The sequence below is a fragment of the Electrona antarctica genome, assembly GCF_951216825.1.
Source record: "Electrona antarctica genome assembly, chromosome: 15".
Taxonomy (NCBI): Eukaryota; Metazoa; Chordata; class Actinopteri; order Myctophiformes; family Myctophidae; genus Electrona; species Electrona antarctica.
Window position 1 is genome coordinate 48046684 of NC_136796.1, and position 21492 is coordinate 48068175.

General features: G+C 43.7%; 1 protein-coding gene across 1 annotated transcript in view; it reads left to right on the top strand.

Moving 5' to 3' along the window:
- The first annotated feature begins 3831 nt into the window (after positions 1 to 3831).
- Positions 3832 to 21492, top strand: part of grinaa (glutamate receptor, ionotropic, N-methyl D-aspartate-associated protein 1a (glutamate binding)) — a 55350-nt gene continuing 37689 nt past the window's right edge. Inside the window, exon 1 of the mRNA XM_079522401.1 lies at positions 3832 to 4036. The gene's annotated coding sequence lies outside the window, so the exon portion shown is untranslated. The remainder of the gene's footprint in view (positions 4037 to 21492) is intronic.

Consider the following 21492-nt stretch of genomic DNA (forward strand, 5'->3'; position numbering starts at 1 on the left):
GTTAGATTTGAAACTTAACATTTTAAAATATAAAATGTTTGTTAATGTACCCATTGCAATAACTTTAAATGGACCATATAACCCATCCCATTAATTATTTGATCTATCATTTCATTCCTGAGGGTTCATGATAGCCTATCCAGAGCAATCTACAATATACCACTTTTACCTGGCTTTTTCCATTGACTGGAAGCTTGTATGAAAAGTTGGTATGGATTAGTATTATTATTAGAAGTTAAGACATTGGGGAAATTAATGTTTTTGTTTTCTTTAATGAGAAAATTAATAGAAATACATGTCTTAAAATTGTCAACGGCACCAAATCTGACTTTTTTTTGCAGCCCACAGACAAATCACATGTCACTTTAGATTCCATGCGCGGACAGAAGAAGCTGTGTTTTACGTCATTTCCGAGTTTTTAGACAGCTGGTGGATGGAAAAGAAGCTCCACCTCCGCGGACTTTTTGCGCGGAGGAGAGCGTTTCCGGGAATCTGGCCGTCGCGCAAAAAGTCTGCGGAGGTGGAGCTTCTTTTCCATCCACCAGCTGTCTAAAAACTCAGAATTTAAGCTGCGCGCAGCCGAGAACGTGCGCAGCTCTTTCGATAGTGTGGCTGCACCTACAAGTGGATGGAAAAGAAGCTCCACCCCCGCGGCTGACTGCTGCGACGGACAGATTCCCGGAAACGCTCTCCTCAACAAATAACCAGCTGTCTAAAAACCAAGGATAGTCTAAGAAGGATGAGACGCGAAGACCGTACGGGCGACGCCATGTTGCTTTGGAAGGAAAGAAACATGCGCAGTTGAGACCAGGAAGTTGGACATGCACAACTGCGCATGTTTCTTTCCTTCCAAAGCAACATGGCGTCGCCCGTACAGTCTTCGCGTCTTATCCTTCTTAGACTATCCTTGCTAAAAACTCGGAAATGATGTAAAATACAGCTTCTTCTGTCCGCAGCTGTCCGCTAAAGTGTGCTTAGGCCCACTGTGTGTCACCAATACCGACAGTAAGCAGTTTCACAGAGAGGAGGAAATCTATAATTAGAATAGATGGTAATCTCTGTGGTGGAAAGTATAACCATACCGGTAAGTGCAATTACGCAAGTGCTGTACCTGAGAAAAATGTATTTCTTTACATTTTTTTTTTTTTTTTTTTTACATTTCAACTCCACTGCATCTCACAAAGCAAAATATTGTACGTTCCACACCAGTAGGGGTGGGTCATGGGGTAGGAACTAGGAAGTGGGGGTTTTAAAAGAAACATAATACTATTTACAGCTCATGTTACAGTAGCAGTAAGATGTCAATCATTTTGAAAGCTAATGAATAAAAGTACTTTTTGTTTTGTTTGATCAAATTATATAACAGCAATGAGGTAATATTTGTACATCATAAGTATCCTTTGTTTTTCATCTCTCTCTGAAGAAAATGCACACAGGTCACATACGTATTACACTAAGTAAGTAGTTGAGCACAGACAGACAGACAGACAGACAGACAGACAGACTAACAAAGCCAGTTGTAGGAGTGGTTTACACCACTCAAAAATGTTGCCTTTATTGGTTGTCTATGGTGTGGTATACAAAAATGGTCATAACCTTTTTTCGCGAACTTTCCGGCAGAGCAGGCCTCTCATTCTGTGGACTTTAATGACCAAATTAATAGAAAAAAAACCACAAATAAAAAGTACGGCATGACATCACAGGTCCTGTCCAATTTTGGGTGGCTGGCTCCTATATTATCTATTCTTAAAGGGGCTGTAAGTGATGTTTTTGTTGCGTTTTATATTGCGATAGCATTCGTTCCTATATAGAGACAGTGGACTTGTGGTTAGAGTGTCCGCCCTGAAACTGGGAGGTCGGGCGTTCGATCCCCGGCCGGGTCATACCAAAGACTGTAAAATCTGACCCAATGCCTCCCTGCTTGGCACTCAGCATCAATGGGTTGGATTGGGGGGTCAAATCTACTAATCAAATGATTCCCGAGCGCGACAAGGCTGCAGCTCACCGCTCCTTGGCTGCGGCTCACCGCTCCAAGAGATGGGTCAAATGCGGAGAACAAATATCACTGCGGTAACGTGTGTGACAAATCGTACGACTTTGACTTTGAGAGTGAGGGGTCTCTGCAGCACTACATTTTCGGGTCAGGCTGGACAGACGGACAGTGGTTCTCAAAGGGGACCAGGCCTTCTTTTTTTATGTGAGTCCAGTAAAAGATTATCCATAGCTGGGATTCTGGGATACAAAATGGTCACTTTACAGCAACTGAGGGAGCCTTATTACGGATCCATTTGGTTCCATAATGTACACTGTCAGAGTTATGGCTTCATGGGGGGGGGGGGGGGGGGGGTCTGCCTGTGGCCTAATTCTAAATGCATAGGAAAAACTAGGGGTCCTTGAAATTAAAAAGGTTTGAGAATCGTAGAGAGAGAGAGAGAGGAGAGAGAGAGAGAGAGAGAGAGAGAGAGAGAGAGAGTGATTGATTGATTGATTGATTGACAGTGTGCAGAATAGGTACATTGCAAGCACAACTCAATACAAAAACTGTTAACTGTGGACAACACCATATAGCATTACACTTTGTTTACAACAGGGTCCACCATTTTCAGACAGACAGACAGACAGACAGACAGACAGACAGACAGACAGAGATCCCTGTCTGTTTAATACTGAACAAAAACACACTAGCAAAGATTAGGCTACTATCAGATACTATCAGAGCTTTTCAACAACATCCACAACCCTTTTGTTTTTAAGTTTAACCACAAACACACACTGATGACGGACAGTGCTGGAAAGTAACTAAGTACATTTACTTAAGTACTGTACTTAAGTACAGGTATTTGTAGGCCTATTTTACATTAGTACTTCCATTTTAAAATACTTCTACTCCATTAGGCATCTCGGATGCAAATATTGTACTAATATTGTTTATTTGACAACTTTAGTCTAACTAAGATTTTGATTATGAAACAATAAACATAAACCACTTCAGCTCTATCGGCCATTTGAAAACATTTCAAAAGATTGTTAATTTATACATTTGAAAACTTGAAATGGAACATTGTGAATTAGCCTACTTTTGTTAAGTGCATTTTGATACAATACTTTTCTGGACTTTTACTTTGTAGTATTGATTGATTGAAGTATGTATTAACAGTTTGCAGAATGGGTACATTCTCAATACAACTCAATACAAAAACTGTTAAATGTGGACGACACCAGTCACCATAAAAGCATTACACTTGTTTACAACAATTAAGGTCCACCATTTTCAATTCATCAGAACATTTAGAGACTTACAATATATACATTACAAATATACACAGAAACAGGAAATGACCATGATAAGGAGGTAAAAAGGGGAAAAAAACATATATGGTATGGGAAAAAGGGGGTGGGAGAATATGTTACAGTATCAATTGATATACTTTTACTCAAGTTAAAAAAATATATATATATTTTTTTCCACCACTGGTTTTAACTAGTTTAACCACAAACACAAACTGATGAATGAATGAATGAATGATTGATTGATTGATTGATTGATTGATTGAAGTATTTATTAACAGTTTCCAGAATTACAGTGCATTTCAAGCACAATTCAATACAAAAAAACTGTTAACTGTGAGTGGACGACCAATAAAGCACTAGACTTGTTTACAAGAGGGTCCATCTTGTTCAATTCATCATACCATTTAGAGACATACACATACACTTCTACATAGCCAAATGAATGAATGAATGAATGAATTGAATGAATGATGGGTTTTTCTTTCAGTTTGACTTCAGACTTTGACACCATTAGATCAGATTCATTGCATCATTGGAGATTCCCACACAGCACCACGTGACGCGGTGGTGGTGAGGTCGGTGACGTCACGGCTCCGGGCAGCTCTCTCAGTGAATGTGTGCGTAGCGCGAGGAGCGTTCATTCCAGTTACAGTATAGTTACCGTTCACTGTATATTCCACACACTGTTATTACATTTAACAGCCATAACTAGTACTGCTCCTGACCCTAAAGGACGACACACCAGGTAAGAATACGAGTAGTTCTTAACGATAGACGACGCCATTGTGCTCTAAATGTCGTCCGTTATTGTGTGGTATTTATTATTTATCGCCGAGCCAACCGGCGGCTCCAACAACATGGTTGTTTTGTTGTTTTTCTTTTTTTCCTTTTCGACGCCAGAGCGGATACACCGGCATGGGTGACCTGTCGAATTTGGAGGCGACCGTAACATCTCTTGATTAGAATAAACAAAACTTTTTTTTTTTTTTTAATTATTATCAATTCAGTTATTTTTGTTGCCATCCATCCATCCTCTCGTCGATGTTTCTGTATGTGTGAATTGGCTGAATTCACCGTAAATTTAAAAAAGTTAAACCCCCTGGCGTCGCAGAATTCTCCAGGTCACCGCTTTCGGTGTGATGCTCTCGGTGTCGCTGTGCGTTGCACCATGCTGGGCTGTATGGATGGATGGATGGATGGCGACCCAAATAATGTGTTTCAAGTTTGATTTAACAATGACACCCATTTATAAGTTTTTTTTATTGAACCGTTTCTAAAAAATAAAAAAGGGGCGTTTGGATATATTTGTTCGATAATGTCACAATAATTCTCAAATAATATTCAGAATGATGATGGCCGCAAAATATACACGGAGATATATCAACAATATCTGCTTAATGTTACAGATTCTATGGGGAATGAGCTATGTATATATATCTATATAAAATAATGAATATGACCGAGGCCTCAAATGTATTTACAAAATGGTGTGTGTTGTGTGTGTCTGTTGTGTATATAATTACATAAAGGCTGCACCTGTCGTCCCGTTAACATGCTAGCCTAGCTGATAGCTGCTGCATCCCCCAGCCATCTCACACACACACACACACACACTCACAAATGGATTCTCATGGGTTGTTTATCTCCTATTTATTTCCTTTGATGACAACATCATATTCTGCTTTGGTCTTTATGCTATTTCTGACTGTCAGACATGTGTGTGTGTGTGTGTGTGTATATATATATATATATATATATATATATATATATATATATATATATATATATATATATATATATATATTCTAGTGAACATTTTCCAACAGCATGTGATGCTAGTTTTATGGACACATTAGTAGGAGGACCAGTGAGGCCTAGATCTGTTTGTTTTCAACCAGTGGTCCTCGAGGGGGTTCCAGGCAGGTGGTCCCCAGCTAAATGATGGAGAGTCAATGGTAACCAAATGAACCCTGATGGATCTTTAACTCTTGAGAGTGTAAAATGAAACCAAATGGACCTCCTTAAGGGTCCATTTGGTTTCATTTTACGCTCTCAAGAGTTTCATTATTGTTAAACATCTGCGTCTACACAGAATGTTGTTTTGATCAACTTTTTGCCTGTTCTCTCTCCTTTGGTGCCAACATAAAATAATACCGCATGGAATTGTGGACAACAACATGTTGGCCGATGACAACAAAATATTGTTTTCATTAATTTAAGTCTTTCGGTCTGAGAGGTCTACTCTAAATCATCAAATGGTGGTCCTTGGCTCAAATGCCCAATAAATGGACACTTTCAAAGAAATGAGAGAAACGGCTGGATGGCACTTACACCCGCCTTCTAATGAGAGCGCAAAATCTCTCTTGGAAGAGCCACCCATCGACTAATCTAATATACGGCAACCTTCCCCGTGTTTCTTCACTAGTCCGATCCAGAAGAACACAGTTTGCCGGCCACTGCTACAGAGCTGACAATGAGGTTATATCTTCCCTTCTTCTCTGTAATCCTGCCTCAAAGCAGACCAGAGGTAGAAAAACTCTCGTTCGGACACAAGCCCTGATGTCATCGCTAGGGACACATGCATCAGTAAGCAGGAACTGGGGATGGCAATGAAGGACCGGAAAGTCTGGCTTGGCATTGTGAAATCCATGATCTCGACAGCGGTCGAAAAATGATGATGAGATCGGATGGATGGATGCATGGATGGATGCATGGATGCATGTGTTTCCAATGCAGACAGGCCCGCCTGTCCTGTGTAGCTCATCATTTACCTGTGCATGCATTAGTGTGGTGGACCAGGGTTCAATGAATCCATACGGCAATATATCGATATATATATATATACTCCTCCAGACGATATGTGAATCGATACAGAAGCTGCTATATCGATGTTGTGGTGCGATGCCGTTTAATTGTCATATAAACACAATAAAGCCAAGAGGTGGCTTTTATTTTAATTTAAACACCTCTGTGGGCCTGAAAGTGTTTTATTGTATTTGTGCAATACTTAAAGGCTTTGCCTTTTATACAGAAGAATAAAGAAGAGCTCTTGTAGTAAATACATGGTAGTTATTTGGAATCAACGTATATCGTATATAGATATATTACGTATTGTGGCCTCTGTATCGTGGTACAGTACATCTCCATCGTGAGGTTGCAGGCAACACACACCACTAGCATGCATGCTTATTGTGTCAGATATATCGATGTGTTTTGTTGTGGCTGCTGCATGTGTATTGTGTCATTCTGTCTAATAAATAGTAATTGCGTTTGCAGGGGAAGTTTCAGTCCACTGCAGAATAGTCTGTGCCGTAATGCAGTTTGTATCGACACAGTATTTGGCAAGTGGTCGTAGTAGCAGCAGCAGCTTCAGAGATTTGGCAATGCTTACTAGAGCTGCAAGCAACGACGTTAAGATGCTATCTTCATTGCATCATGCATATACTGCTGAGTTTATTGTCGTTTTTAGCACACAATCATCAGATAATAAGACCTTTCTGTTTCATCAACGGAGGGTATTGCAGCTTAGATGCAGATACTGGCATCTATATGTTGCTTGTTGGTAAAATTACTATTAGTGCCGAGTCATCCAGATGTCCACCTTTCTGTGGGACAGTCCCTCATTTCCAAGACTTTTCAGGCGTCCTACAAATTGAGACCCTGTCCCACATTGTGACAGGCAGGCATCAGTGTTCAAATTGAGACCCTGTCCCACATTGTGACAGGCAGGCATCAGTGTTCAAATTGAGACCCTGTCCCACATTGTGACAGGCAGGCATCATTGTTCAAATTGAGACCCTGTCCCACATTGTGACAGGCAGGCATCATTGTTCAAATTGAGACCCTGTCCCACATTGTGACTGGCAGGCATCAGTGTTCAAATTGAGACCCTGTCCCACATTGTGACTGGCAGGCATCAGTGTTCAAATTGAGACCCTGTCCCACATTGTGACAGGCAGGCATCAGTGTTCAAATTGAGACCCTGTCCCACATTGTGACAGGCAGGCATCAGTGTTCAAATTGAGACCCTGTCCCACATTGTGACTGGCAGGCATCAGTGTTCAAATTGAGACCCTGTCCCACATTGTGACAGGCAGGCATCAGTGTTCAAATTGAGACCCTGTCCCACATTGTGACAGGCAGGCATCAGTGTTCAAATTGAGACCCTGTCCCACATTGTGACAGGCAGGCATCAGTGTTCAAATTGAGACCCTGTCCCTGTGTCCCACATTGTGCGTCTGTGACTGGCAGGCATACATTAAAGGTGCGTTCAGACTTGGACGGTGAGAGCGGCGCGATTACATACAAAGTCAATGCAAAGACGAGAAGATGCGCCTGGCGCAGCACAAACGGGACGAGCCGGGGCGAATATTTAAATTCAAGTCTGAACGCACCTTTAAGTGTTCAAATGCCCCTAATAGTGAGTCCCCTAATAGTTGGCTTTCTGTTGTAAAGCTCTCTCATTGTCTCTTTTCCTGCAAGACGTGTTTTTATTTTAAAGGGATAGTTCAGATTTTTTGAACTTAAGTTGTATGAAATACTTGCCATTAATATAGTGGTTGCAACTGTATTAATTGATTGCCCGAGTCCCATGGTGGGAGTTCTGCTCTGGTTTTGGTCAATATTAAGTAGTTCCGGTCATTTTGTGGGGGCCACTGGGGCCACGCAGTACAAAACGAACGTAATTTGTATTGTTGACCTATTTCTAAAATATTAGCGCGACTTTCGTTCAACTTTTTATGGACACAAAAAACATAGTTCTGTGTGATAGAGGGGTAAAAAAGAACGGAAGTTGCACTAATATTTTAGAAATAGTTCAACAATACAAATGACGTTAGTTTTGTGGATTAATTTACTTTTACTGCGTGGCCCCCAGTGCCCCCCACAAAATGACCGGAACTACTTGATATTTCACCAAAGCCAGAGCAGAACTCCCACCATGGGACTCGGGCAATCAATGAATACAGTTGCAACCACTATATTAATGGCAAGTATTTCATACAACTTAAGTTAAAAAAATCTGAACTATCCCTTTAAGCCTGATTAAAGTCTGAACGACCGAAACGTTGCTCAATAAATCGAATTCTAAGTGAAGACAGCTGTGCGGGATCCTTTTTTCCTCTACTTCCAGTTATCCGACGCACCTGTCCACTGTAGGTGTGCAGAAGGACTTTTTTTCTTCTAAAAGCCTGTTGAAATAACATGAGAAATATCCCCTATAGGCTACAGTACCAAGTCGGCCATACCACCCACCACCCATGACCAAAAAGTTTAATAACAAAATGATTGGCAATATTATTAGGCCTCTGGTCGAATATGACATCAAGGCCTTTAAATAGCAAGTAAAACTAATCCGTTGCTAACCCCGTCCCGTCCCAGTTTGTCCCACCACACAAGCAGTGTTGTTTTTGGCAGCAGTTTTAGTCCTAGTCTTTTGAATAGTTTTGCTTTAGTTTTAGTCACATTTTAGTCACCAGGAATGTCTTAGTGTTAGTCTAGTTTTAGTCGACTAAATATCATAAGATTTTAGTCGACTAAATCTACGGCTGATTTAGTCGACCAAAATGCATTTTGGCGGGCCTTGATGCCGTCGAAATGCTGAAAATAGCCGATCTACAAGCTTGTAGATCGGCTATTCAGCATGTAAAATGTAAAATGACTTATACTGGATCTCTTGTCCACTATAGTCCCTTCCTAACATTTTAGTCTAGTTATTATTTGTTGACAAAATTGTCAATACATTTAGTCTTAGCCATCGTAGCTTAGTTCTCATGCAGTTTCCATTTAGTTTTCGTCAGTGGAAAAAGGTAGTCGACGGACATTTTTCGTCTTAGTTGTCGTTATCAACACTGCGCACAAGCGATACTTCTGTGCCTCAAATTGAACAGTTTGGAATCGGATCTGATCACCCTTACACCAGGGCTCCACCGGGCGCGTCAGCGTCAGGGAATGTTCCCTTTTTAATCAATGAAGGGTGGCTCCACTTCCCGCGTTGCGTGACGCATGACGCGTGCATTAAAATTGAACCGGTGCGTTTTTTGACGCACGCAACGGAGACGCAACGCGTCCCGTGGAGCCCTGGCCTTACCTGGCACTGCAGTGTGGACACACTGGTGGTCATATATAGGGCTCGTATGAGTTGGTGTACAGTAAGTTGTCCTGGTGGTCATATATAGGGCTCGTATGAGTTGGTGTACAGTAAGTTGTCCTGGTGGTCATATATAGGGCTCGTATGAGTTGGTGTACAGTAAGTTGTCATGTCAGTCCTGGTGGTCATATATAGGGCTCGTACAGTATGACTTGGTGTACAGTAAGTTGTCTATAGGGCTCGTACAGTATGAGTTGGTGGCTCGCTGCTGACTGTCTGACTGAGCATGACTGAGGCCAAATCAATGAGGAAAACCGCCAAATGCATTGCTCTTCATTAGCTCGCATAGATTGAACTAAATCCAGAAAACGGAGAGTGATGAAAAACAAAGTGTAGTGTTTGCTTGCTTCCACCGACTGATTTTCAGTTGTATTTTCCCAGTAAAGTACCTTGCTTTTAACACCCTACTACTACTACTGTACTCCTGGTTAACCCGGTCCATTGTGTCTTTTTCATTAGTTTACAGGGAGTGTGACTAGTCGTAGTTGATCAGGGGTAGAAGTTCAGAGTATGTAAACACGTCTAAAGTACAAACAGTTCCTCTGTTGCTGTCCTGTTAGCATGATGCCTTGTGGAACTAAACACATTCAGCTGAAACAAACAGGCCCTGCCTGCTTCCTTCCTATCCTCTGTGTGTGTCCATGTGTAGATTTAATGTGTGTGTGAATGTTGTAACAAGAGGGATTGATTGTGTGCGTTGTTCTCCATGGTTGATTGATTCAGTCAGATAGACTATCATCATTGCAGGCAGTAAAGGAGTGAGAGAGACGGACGGACGGACGGACGGACGATACGTCTGCTCCGAGATGAGAGAGTGTAGCAGCTTTAGTGAATCTTTATAGCAGCAGCCATGGAAACTACTGCTTCATCCCGACAGGGCTTTTATGAGGCTCATTCCATTTTACTATTAGAGAAACAAGTCAATGGACGGATGGAAAGTTGGACAGGAGAACGGTCTACCATCTTGCATCGATCTGTCTTTTTATATGAGAATCTACTAGTTCATCGTTAATCCGATCCAATTTGGGGTTCGTTTGAGAAGAGCAATTTGTTTAAAGGAATAGTTCAGATTTTTTTTAACTTAAGCTGCATGAAATACTTGCCATTAATATAGTGGTTGCAACTGTATTAATTGATTGCCCGAGTCCCGTGGTGGGAGTTCTGCTCTGGTTTTGGTGAAATATTAAGTAGTTCCGGTCATTTTGTGAGGGGCACTGGGGCCACGCAGTAAAAGTAAATTAATCCACAACACTAACGTCATTTGTATTGTTGACCTATTTCTAAAATATTAGTGCAACTTTCGTTCATTTTTTACCCCTCTACCACACGGAACTATGTTTTTTGTGTCCATATCACTACGTCCAAAAAATAGTGATAGAGGGGTCAAAGTTGAACGAAAGTGCTAATATTTTTAAAAAATAGGTCAACAATACAAATTACGTTAGTTTTGTGAATTAATTTACTTTTACTGCGTGGCCCCAAGTGCCCCCCACAAAATGACCGGAACTACTTAATATTTCACCAAAACCAGAGCAGAACTCCCACCACGGGACTCGGGCAATCAATTAATACAGTTGCAACCACTATATTAATGGCAAGTCATACAGCTTAAGTTCAAAGTTCTGAACTATCCCCACACACAGCTGGTAAGCTAGCGGCTTGCCAAGTGACTGTTCTTATTTACACATCTTAAAGTAAACTTTGCTATTTAAAAAACAAGCCCTCGCAGGCAGGTATGGTCCATATTGCACACTGATCGATTTGACATTTTACTAGGGGCCGTAGGGCCTTGCAAGCGTACTGCCCTGCCCTGTCCGTCCGGGGATCCTGGACAATTAATTTGCATGTGCATCACCAAATTGACTGTAATTTTACTTTGTTTGATTTGTTTTGTTATCGTTTCTTATGATTATTATTGTTTTTGTAAATCCAACTTGAATCGAATTAATTGTATTTTCTAACAAAATTTGTCCAGTAACTGAAGCATCGGGTGAGTGAGGTGAAGGCAAGCTGTGCTTTGTGGTGCAGTCGTCTGTCACAAGGTGAGGGTGAACAGTCATCTGTCACAAGAAGGTGAGGGTGAACAGTCATCTGTCACAAGAAGGTGAGGGTGAACAGTCATCTGTCACAAGGTGAGGGTGAACAGTCATCTGTCACAAGGTGAGGGTGAACAGTCATCTGTCACAAGAAGGTGAGGGTGAACAGTCGTCTGTCACAAGGTGAGGGTGAACAGTCATCTGTCACAAGGTGAGGGTGAACAGTCGTCTGTCACAAGGTGAGGGTGAACAGTCATCTGTCACAAGGTGAGGGTGAACAGTCATCTGTCACAAGGTGAGGGTGAACAGTCATCTGTCACAAGAAGGTGAGGGTGAACAGTCATCTGTCACAAGAAGGTGAGGGTGAACAGTCGTCTGTCACAAGGTGAGGGTGAACAGTCATCTGTCACAAGAAGGTGAGGGTGAACAGTCATCTGTCACAAGGTGAGGGTGAACAGTCATCTGTCACAAGAAGGTGAGGGTGAACAGTCATCTGTCACAAGAAGGTGAGGGTGAACAGTCATCTGTCACAAGGTGAGGGTGAACAGTCATCTGTCACAAGGTGAGGGTGAACAGTCATCTGTCACAAGAAGGTGAGGGTGAACAGTCATCTGTCACAAGGTGAGGGTGAAGAACAGTCATCTGTCACAAGAAGGTGAGGGTGAACAGTCATCTGTCACAAGAAGGTGAGGGTGAACAGTCATCTGTCACAAGCAGGTGAGGGTGAACAGTCGTCTGTCACAAGGTGAGGGTGAACAGTCGTCTGTCACAAGGTGAGGGTGAACAGTCATCTGTCACAAGGTGAGGGTGAACAGTCGTCTGTCACAAGGTGAGGGTGAACAGTCGTCTGTCACAAGGTGAGGGTGAACAGTCATCTGTCACAAGGTGAGGGTGAAGAACAGTCATCTGTCACAAGAAGGTGAGGGTGAACAGTCGTCTGTCACAAGAAGGTGAGGGTGAACAGTCATCTGTCACAAGGTGAGGGTGAACAGTCGTCTGTCACAAGGTGAGGGTGAACAGTCATCTGTCACAAGGTGAGGGTGAACAGTCGTCTGTCACAAGGTGAGGGTGAACAGTCGTCTGTCACAAGGTGAGGGTGAACAATGAACAGGATGTCTGTGCGTGATCTGACATGGCTAGAGTTGCTGCTGAGACAGCGTGGCGTGGCATGCCGGGCATCCCCCTCCTGCCAGGCTACTGCCCCCGGTTACATGCTGGAAATTCGACCATACCCCATTTCTGCATACCGCCATTTCGACATACTGTAGTGCCATTCCGACAGGACCTCCAGTCCATCCACCGTGCGCCATAGGTGTTCCTCGGCACGTCGCGTTGAGTCGACCATAAACTCGCCTCAAAGTTGTTGTTTTTTTATTCAAAGTGTTATAGTGTTTCACTTGTCTATTTTAATGTCCTATTATATGTGATTCAATTCTCTCTCTAAAAAAAATATATACCTTTTATAACCAACTGTCGGGCTTGCATTAGCATTAGCGCTCTTCTCTCTCTCTCTCTCTCTCTCTCTCTCACTCTCGCCCGGTAGGCTATATGAAATTTAGCCTATTGGCCTATATGTATTTGTTTATTTTATTGTTATGAGGTCTCCTTCCATCGGCTGTCAAAAGCCTACTCCTGTCTAGGAAGAAAATGGTGCGCTGGATCCAAAAATCACCGCAGAATGACAAGCGTGGGACATTTCATTAATTAGCAGCCTATTATTATGACTTGGAAACAAATGGCTTTGAACATGAACTTGGATTTTCCTCCCCCTCTTCCCACCTCCAGTCTCCACTCTATATAAAAAAATCACACCCGTGTGAACTGAGTGGTGTAAGGTCTTATATAGCCTGTCTGACGTAATGAAATCATGTCTGACGTAATGAAATCACACCCGGGTGAACATAGCAACCATGCTCATTTTTTGAGCACAGACTAACAAAGCCAGTTGTAGGAGTGGTTTACACCACCCGGGTGAACATAGCAACCATGCTCATTTTTTCTGCACTAACAAAGCCAGTTGTAGGAGTGGTTTACACCACTCAAAAATATCAGCCTACTAGTCCAGTCCGCGGTGGCCACCAGATGATTTCACTTGTATGCCGAGGGCGAAGCTGGAATAGCTTAATTAATTGCCGACCGCTACAGAGAAACTGTGGCTATTATTAACCAATAAAGAGACCCATGGCCAAATGCCATTGCGCAGGACACCAACAACAAGTCTTATGTGTGGCCTGTGCATGCATGTGAAACCATTCTCGTGCGGTGCGGGAAGTTGGTCTGACGGCTACACCACACACCAGCGCATGCACGTGCCACATGGATGTGAGAATCATGCATTTCCTCAGAGAGAGAGAGAGAGAGAGAGAGAGAGAGAGTCATGTACGGCACATCTCTCTCCTGTTTAGGTAATAAAGGGCGCACCCTTGACTGCATTCCGTTGTCGCTGTGCCTGCTGACCAAGCATGTGCGCGCGGCTGTTCCTATATGTCCTTTATTGCCTATACACATAATACGTTCTAACGCGACATACATTTATTTATTAGCTCACAACTGCATGGTTGCGGCCGTGACTTCTCACTTGCCAGAGCAATGATGAAGTGTCTTGGGTCATTGGGTGTATGAATCAGAAACATATTTTTTCAATTATATGGAGAGAGAAGATCAAGTGTCGGGATTTGGAGATTTACGCACTGGAGATGCTCCGATAATCCAGCCAGCGATCGGTGATTGGCCATATCGATACCGATATTCACTCTGATCGGTGATCGGCTTTTACCCTATCTGTGATCGTCAATTTACCCTTTACCCTATCTGGAGAAACTGATCTTTTACACCATTTAAGTGGTATAAATCAGATATAGAGTATAACATCATTTTGCATTTTGTGACGGGCCTAAAAACATTCTCCCCTTCCTCCCCACACAAATTACATAAAGGCTGCACCTGTCGTCCCGTTAACATGCTAGCCTAGCTGATAGCTGCTGCATCCCCCAGCCATTACACACACACACACACACACACACACACACACACACACACACACACACACACACACACACACACACACAGGAACAGTTTTGACAAATTGCACAAGATCAGTATCGGACCTACCTATCGGTATCGGCCGATCATGAGAAACAATCGGTGATCGGTATCGGTCCCAAAAAAATCCTGATCGGAGCATCCCTATTACGCTCATAGCGTGACAAGCTGACAGACGTCTGTCAGCATGCAATAAACGTGTTCCACTTCCAAACACAATTTAGGTGGGTTTTAGAATGCGGTACTTTATTCCTTCTTTAAAATATGCTATAGGCCTACGTATGTACTTGGCAAGTGTAAATTATAAAATCAAATGTAATATAGCCGTAGTGCCTACACTTCCTCCTGTGTTCAATGCACTTCTGAGTTTGTGTGTGTGGGCACAGATACAGTACCTTAGTCGTATGGGGCATGTTTTTTAAACGGGAGGACGAAAATATCCGTTTTGATAAAAGATCCACATGTAGCCCAAAGTCTGGCAATGCTTGATTAAAAAGCTCCACTGACAAGTTGATCATCCCGTTGAAGAGCACAAATTATAGCCCCACTGTATGAAAAGCCCGATATGGCTGTGAAAATATATATAGGTGTGCGTGTGTGCGCGTGCATCCGTGCAGACTTGGCGTCTACTGAAAACACTGATATGCAATCTGAAAACACTGATATTTATGCAATCTGAAAATCAGGGGTAGAGGTTTGATAAGCAATATGCTTCTCCCTGTCCCCCTTTTCTCAGCATCCTGGACTCTGCATTATGTCAAATGGACCCAGACTACCATGCACTCCTGGACTTGTTTGAGTTTGTTGGGCCACCGTGGCACCAAATTGCAGTGTTCATTGTATATATATATATATATATATATATATATATATATATATATATGTGTATGTCAAATATATAGTTGGCCACACAGGTCGGACTCTCAACTGAAAGTATTTTTGTGCCATGGAAGGGACTCCCCCACACACAATGTTTCTATAATGGGGACTCCCCCACACACAATGTTTCTATAATGGGGACTCCCCCACACACAATGTTTCTATAATGGGGACTCCCCCACACACAATGTTTCTATAATGGGGACTCACCCACACACAATGTTTCTATAATGGGGACTCACCCACACACAATGTTTCTATAATGGGGACTCACCCACACACAATGTTTCTATAATGGGGACTCACCCACACACAATGTTTCTATAATGGGGACTCACCCACACACAATGTTTCTATAATGGGGACTCACCCACACACAATGTTTCTTTAATGGGGACTCACCCACACACAATGTTTCTATAATGGGGACTCACCCACACACAATGTTTCTATAATGGGGACTCACCCACACACAATGTTTCTATAATGGGGACTCACCCACACACAATGTTTCTATAATGGGGACTCACCCACACACAATGTTTCTATAATGGGGACTCACCCACACACAATGTTTCTATAATGGGGACTCACCCACACACAATGTTTCTATAATGGGGACTCACTTTCTTCCCCAAGATGTTTTGAAAATAGCTGATCTACAAACAAGCTCACAACGTGTTGCTAATGCTATGCCACACGTTGTTGTGAGCTTGTAAATCGTCTACTTTCAAATAGTCTGCTATGTCACACGGCTACTCTCCCTCGGAGCCACTGGTGCCCAGCTTGGGAACCGTGAGTTAGTGTCGAAGTGTCCTTGAGCAAGTCTCTGAACCCCTAATTGCTCCCGATGAGCAGGTTGGTGCCTTGCATGGTTTCCTCCGGCATCGGTGTGTGAATGTGTGTGTGTGTATGTGTGAATGTAATGCACAATCTATGTAAAGTGCCGTTGATTAAGGCACTATATAAATGCACCATTTAAATGGTAAATGGTGCATTTATATACCACTTATGTGCCACTGGGGAGGCACTGGGGAAGCACTCAGGGGGACACTGGGTAGGCACTGGGGAGGTACTGGACATTTCATATCACACACACCATGATTCACTAGCCCCCCACAAACAAAAAAATGCCAGCTGGCATAGCGCGATTTATTTCAAGCATGGCGCAGCGCCATGCCAACAACATTGTGGGGGAAACCCTGCCATTATTTACCTTATTTAAAGCAGTTGTTTACACCTGCTTTAAATATGGTGTTTACACCTGCAGTAGGTGTCCGTGTAGGCCTCATGATAGGCTTATAGTTACATATTTAAAGCAGGTAGTCTTCCACGTAGGCTGTATAGGCCTCCGTGTAGGCTGTAGGCCCCACAGGCTGCTTTGTGCAGCTGTTTCATTCATGCAGGCTACATGTCATATAGGGTGGAGGGAGGGAAGGGGGGTGGGGGGTGTCTCTGGTCTGCCTATTGTCTTGTGCTGCTGCTGCTGCTTGTCTAAATTGTGTTACGAGGCTTCCTGGCTAGCCCAGTGGAACCCCTGTCCTGGTCTGTTGAGTTTAAACTGTACAAGTGAAAGCCCTGGCCTAGGTCTGGCTCAGGAGGTAGAGCAGGTCGTCCAATGATCCGTGGGTCAGCGGTTCGAATCCCGGCTCCTCCTGTCTACGTGTCGAGGTGTCCTTGGGCAAGACACTGAAGCCCAAATTGCTCCCGATGTGCTGGTTGGTACCTTGCATGTCTTCCGCCGCAATCGGTGTATGAATGTGTGTGTGTGAATGGGTGAATGTAATGCACTGTACATGTAAAGCGCCTTGGATAAAGGCGCTATATAAATGCACCATTTACCATTTAAACGGTACAAGTGAAAGCCCTGGCCTAGGTCTGTTGAGTTTAAACTGTACAAGTGAAAGCAAAAGAGTAGTTCCTTTGAACCTTTTCCTTACTTTCAAGATGAACAGCTGGAAATTGTCATGTCATTGTCGATGAATATGTTCCACTTGCTAACGGGAACATGTGCACTGCGTAGGTGTCGCAAAAAACATTCGCTTCAGAATGGTTTCCAACTTTCCATTCATTCATTAGGTAGACAGTTTCAGTTTTGATGGGTTTTATATCGGATTATACCAAGCAATTATTTTTGACCAGTTTATTTTTCTTTCTTTCTTTCTTTCTTTCTTGAATAAATTGTCATATCATTTTGCAGTACATCTTTAGTGACACACCGTGTGCAGCTAATCTGTAGCATACACCGAGAAAAATCCCGTCTTGTGTAAAAAGCTCTGGGGAAATACTTTCCATCACATGCGTAGACGATTGGACGTACTGTAGATGGAGAGCATATCACTGATGTCGGCCAGGAAACCGTATCTCCATAGTTTTCTTACTTTCTGTACATACTTTAACGCTCTTATTTTATCACGCGAGAGTTTAGCAGAAAAGTAGTGAGAATAGCAGATCTACAAGTCCACAACCGGTCTCATCGCGACCCGTTGTGAGCTTGTAGATCGGCTAGAAAAAAGGAATGGTTTTGGACATACAAGTTTCCCACCCCAATGGCGACAGTATCAGATGATGGGACTGTGTCACGTCTCGATCTGGTCACGGTTGCTTTAGTTACGCAGTCTATCAGTTGATCCCATTGCTGGGCTGACCACCCACTGACTGGACGTGACTGAAATAAGGCTCATCTTGTGTTACTTACGTGCCGTGGTTACGTACTCTTCCAGGGGAAGTGAGAGAGAGAGAGAGAGAGAGTCACTTTGGTCTCTCGTACAGAGTACAGACCTAGGATTTGGTGATTTCAGGGGCGTGTTGTCCATGTTTTGAGGGCAAAAGTCCAGGGCAGGTGACGATCTGGGCATTTCCTTCAGTCATAGTGTGTTGTTGTAATTTAGTACAAATTAGAAAGGTAACTCCAACAAACGTTATTTCAATAGGTTGAATATGCATAAAGTGAGTGGCAAAGTGTCGTTAAACGTTGTTTAATTCAATCAGATTTTCCTGTGTGGACGTATGGGGCTGTCAAGGCGGAGTGGTGAGCGTAGCACGAGGGCCGGAAGCTTGTGGTGTGCGGTGCGGTCACTCCGGTCAGCAAAGCTGTGCTTTTATATGCTTACTGCAGAGCGCAGACTGTCATCCAGCCCTCTGTTAATGCTGCTGTTTACTGTCGTGTAGACGGTCCTCTCCTCTCCTCTCTGTTAATGCTGCTGCTGTTTACGACCTGACCTGACCTGAACCTGAGCTTTTTACATTTGACACATTTACTGTTACTGAGAGACTCAGACCAGCCTAGTGCTACTGTACTCATACAGGATACAACCTGCGTATATAATCCATAGTCATTGCTGTCCACTGTATATGGATGGACGGTCAAGTTAATGATTTCCATTGTCTTTTGATTTAAACGCCACACCACATTTTGATTATTATGAGCAGCAAACCCAGTTCGATCCCTGTGGGCTCCCCCGGAGTTATGGCTCGTACACACTGCCCGATATTTGCTCCGATTATGCTGTCGGGGAGCATTTTTGGCGCTCGCCGACAAAACCCCCGATCTGACGTGAGAGAGAGAGAGGGGGAGAGAGGTAGAGAGAGAGAGAGAGAGAGAGAGACCCCTGTTGTGCATGTCAAAATTAATTGGAATAAAAAAACCAATGATGTAGCCGCTGCCTATATGTATCGGGTCTGGATCGCATCTTGGTGAACTCTTGCAGTGTGTGATCCCTGGTCGGCGATCAATCGTTTAGTGTGAAAGCCACAAAGATATAATGACAGCCGATTAAAAAAAAAAAAAAAGACTCCTGCAGTGTGAACGATCTGATGACTCGCCGACAACTTTAAAACTCCTGCAGTGTGTAGGGGCCTTTAGTGTCGAAGTGTCCTTGAGCAAGACTCTAGTCTGAACCCCTAATTGCTCAACGATGTGCAGGTTGGTGCCTTGCATGGTTTCCTCCGGCATCAGTGTGTGAATGTGTGTGTGAATGTAATGCACAATCGATGTAAAGGTGTGTGAATGGGTGAATGTGATGCGCAAGGTGTGTGGATGTGTGTGTGTGAATGGGTGAATGTCTATGTAAAGGTGTGTGAATGTGTGTGTGCATGGCTGAATGCAATGCACAATCTCTGTAAAGCACCTCGGATAAAGGCGCTATATAAATACACCATTTACCATTTATGATGACAATTTCTTTTTTTTTATGTTGTAAAAACAATAAAAGATATATTATAGTTGACCTAACCCAGCGGGAGAATGCAGACTGCCCACTCTTGTCTTAAAGGTTGCTATTTTCAGCCTGTTGTATTGCATCTGACAGACTGCTAACTGTACTCGTCACGGGAGTACAATGATTTCTTTGTGTTTTGATTAGGCTCACTGGGCGGAGTGGTTTTTGTTGTTGTTGATATTTTAATGATAATGTCATTGTGTGATGATAATATCAATCAGATTTATTTTTAATTTGTAAAAAAAAAATACTCAATACTTATAATACTTATTATGACAATAATGTCATAATAATCACAATATCCACATCCTCTCTTGTGTGATGAAGTAGTAGGGCATTAATGGTCCGGGCATCTAGGCTTTGTCCGCAGCGTAAACGTCTTTAAATAAATACTTTCTGAAATGTCTATGAGGAAAATGAACGGAGAATCATTTCCTGGTCCATGGTAGAGGGGGTGACTGCGACGCTCTATAGCCTCGCCTAGGCAGCCTTCAAACGGCCTTTGCGATGCATATGGAGGGTATGCGCATGCATAAAGGCAATGGCAGATCGAGTGGCAAAGTGAATTGTGTTTAAAGTAATTTAATGACTTGTTGTTTAATGTTGTTTTTAAGTCATTTAATGCAAGTCATTTAATGCAATCAGATACACTGACACCACGGCGCGTAATCAGTGCCTCAAACTGTGACTCCGCCCACCCCCGGGGGAAGTTGTGATTTGCGCTCGTTCATTGCAATGCAATTTGCGGCATTTTCAAAACGATATTGAGCAGAGTAACGATTATCAAACGTATTTGCAATGCCATACGTTGAAAGACCTGTTGCCCGTGGACAAGGCACGCTACCTCCGCAAGTTAGATAGCATCGGCATAGATGTTTGTCCGTATGTGATTAAGGATTGGACCAAGTTGCATTGGCAGCCATAGAAAATTCTTACCCCAGGCTAAAACCGGATGTGACGTTTTTGGGCGTTCCTGTCTAGCTTCGTGTCAGTGTATAGGACTTTTCTGTTTGGATGTATTGGCTGTCAATCAGATATAGGACTTTTCTGTTTATATGCATGGGCTGTCAATCAGGCCTATGGCGTATGTCGCGGACCAGCAGTAGTGTAGGACCAACCAGCGCCCAGTATGTGTGTGACGTAGCGGGCTGCGCTGCTCTGATTGGCTGTAGTATGTCAGTATGAATCTTTTTGTAACCGCCCCTTGGACAAATCCAAACCCAGATGAGATCCAGACTGGCTACGCGGTCTCTGGTGGTCCCCCCATGGTCTCTGGTGGTCCCCCCATGGTCTCTGGTGGTCCCCCCATGGTCTCTGGTGGTCCCCCCATGGTCTCTAGTGGTCCCCCCATGGTCTCTGGTGGTCCCCCCCATGGTCTCTGGTGGTCCCCCCATGGTCTCTGGTGGTCCCCCCCCATGGTCTCTGGTGGTCCCCCCATGGTCTCTGGTGGTCCCCCCATGGTCTCTGGTGGTCCCCCCATGGTCTCTGGTGGTCCCCCCCCATGGTCTCTGGTGGTCCCCCCATGGTCTCTGGTGGTCCCCCCATGGTCTCTGGTGGTCCCCCCATGGTCTCTGGTGGTCCCCCCATGGTCTCTGGTGGTCCCCCCCATGGTCTCTGGTGGTCCCCCCCATGGTCTCTGGTGGTCCCCCCATGGTCTCTGGTGGTCCCCCCATGGTCTCTATGGTCTCTGGTGGTCCCCCCATGGTCTCTGGTGGTCCCCCCATGGTCTCTGGTGGTCCCCCCATGGTCTCTATGGTCTCTGGTGGTCCCCCCATGGTCTCTATGGTCTCTGGTGGTCCCCCCATGGTCTCTGGTGGTCCCCCCATGGTCTCTGGTGGTCCCCCCATGGTCTCTATGGTCTCTGGTGGTCCCCCCA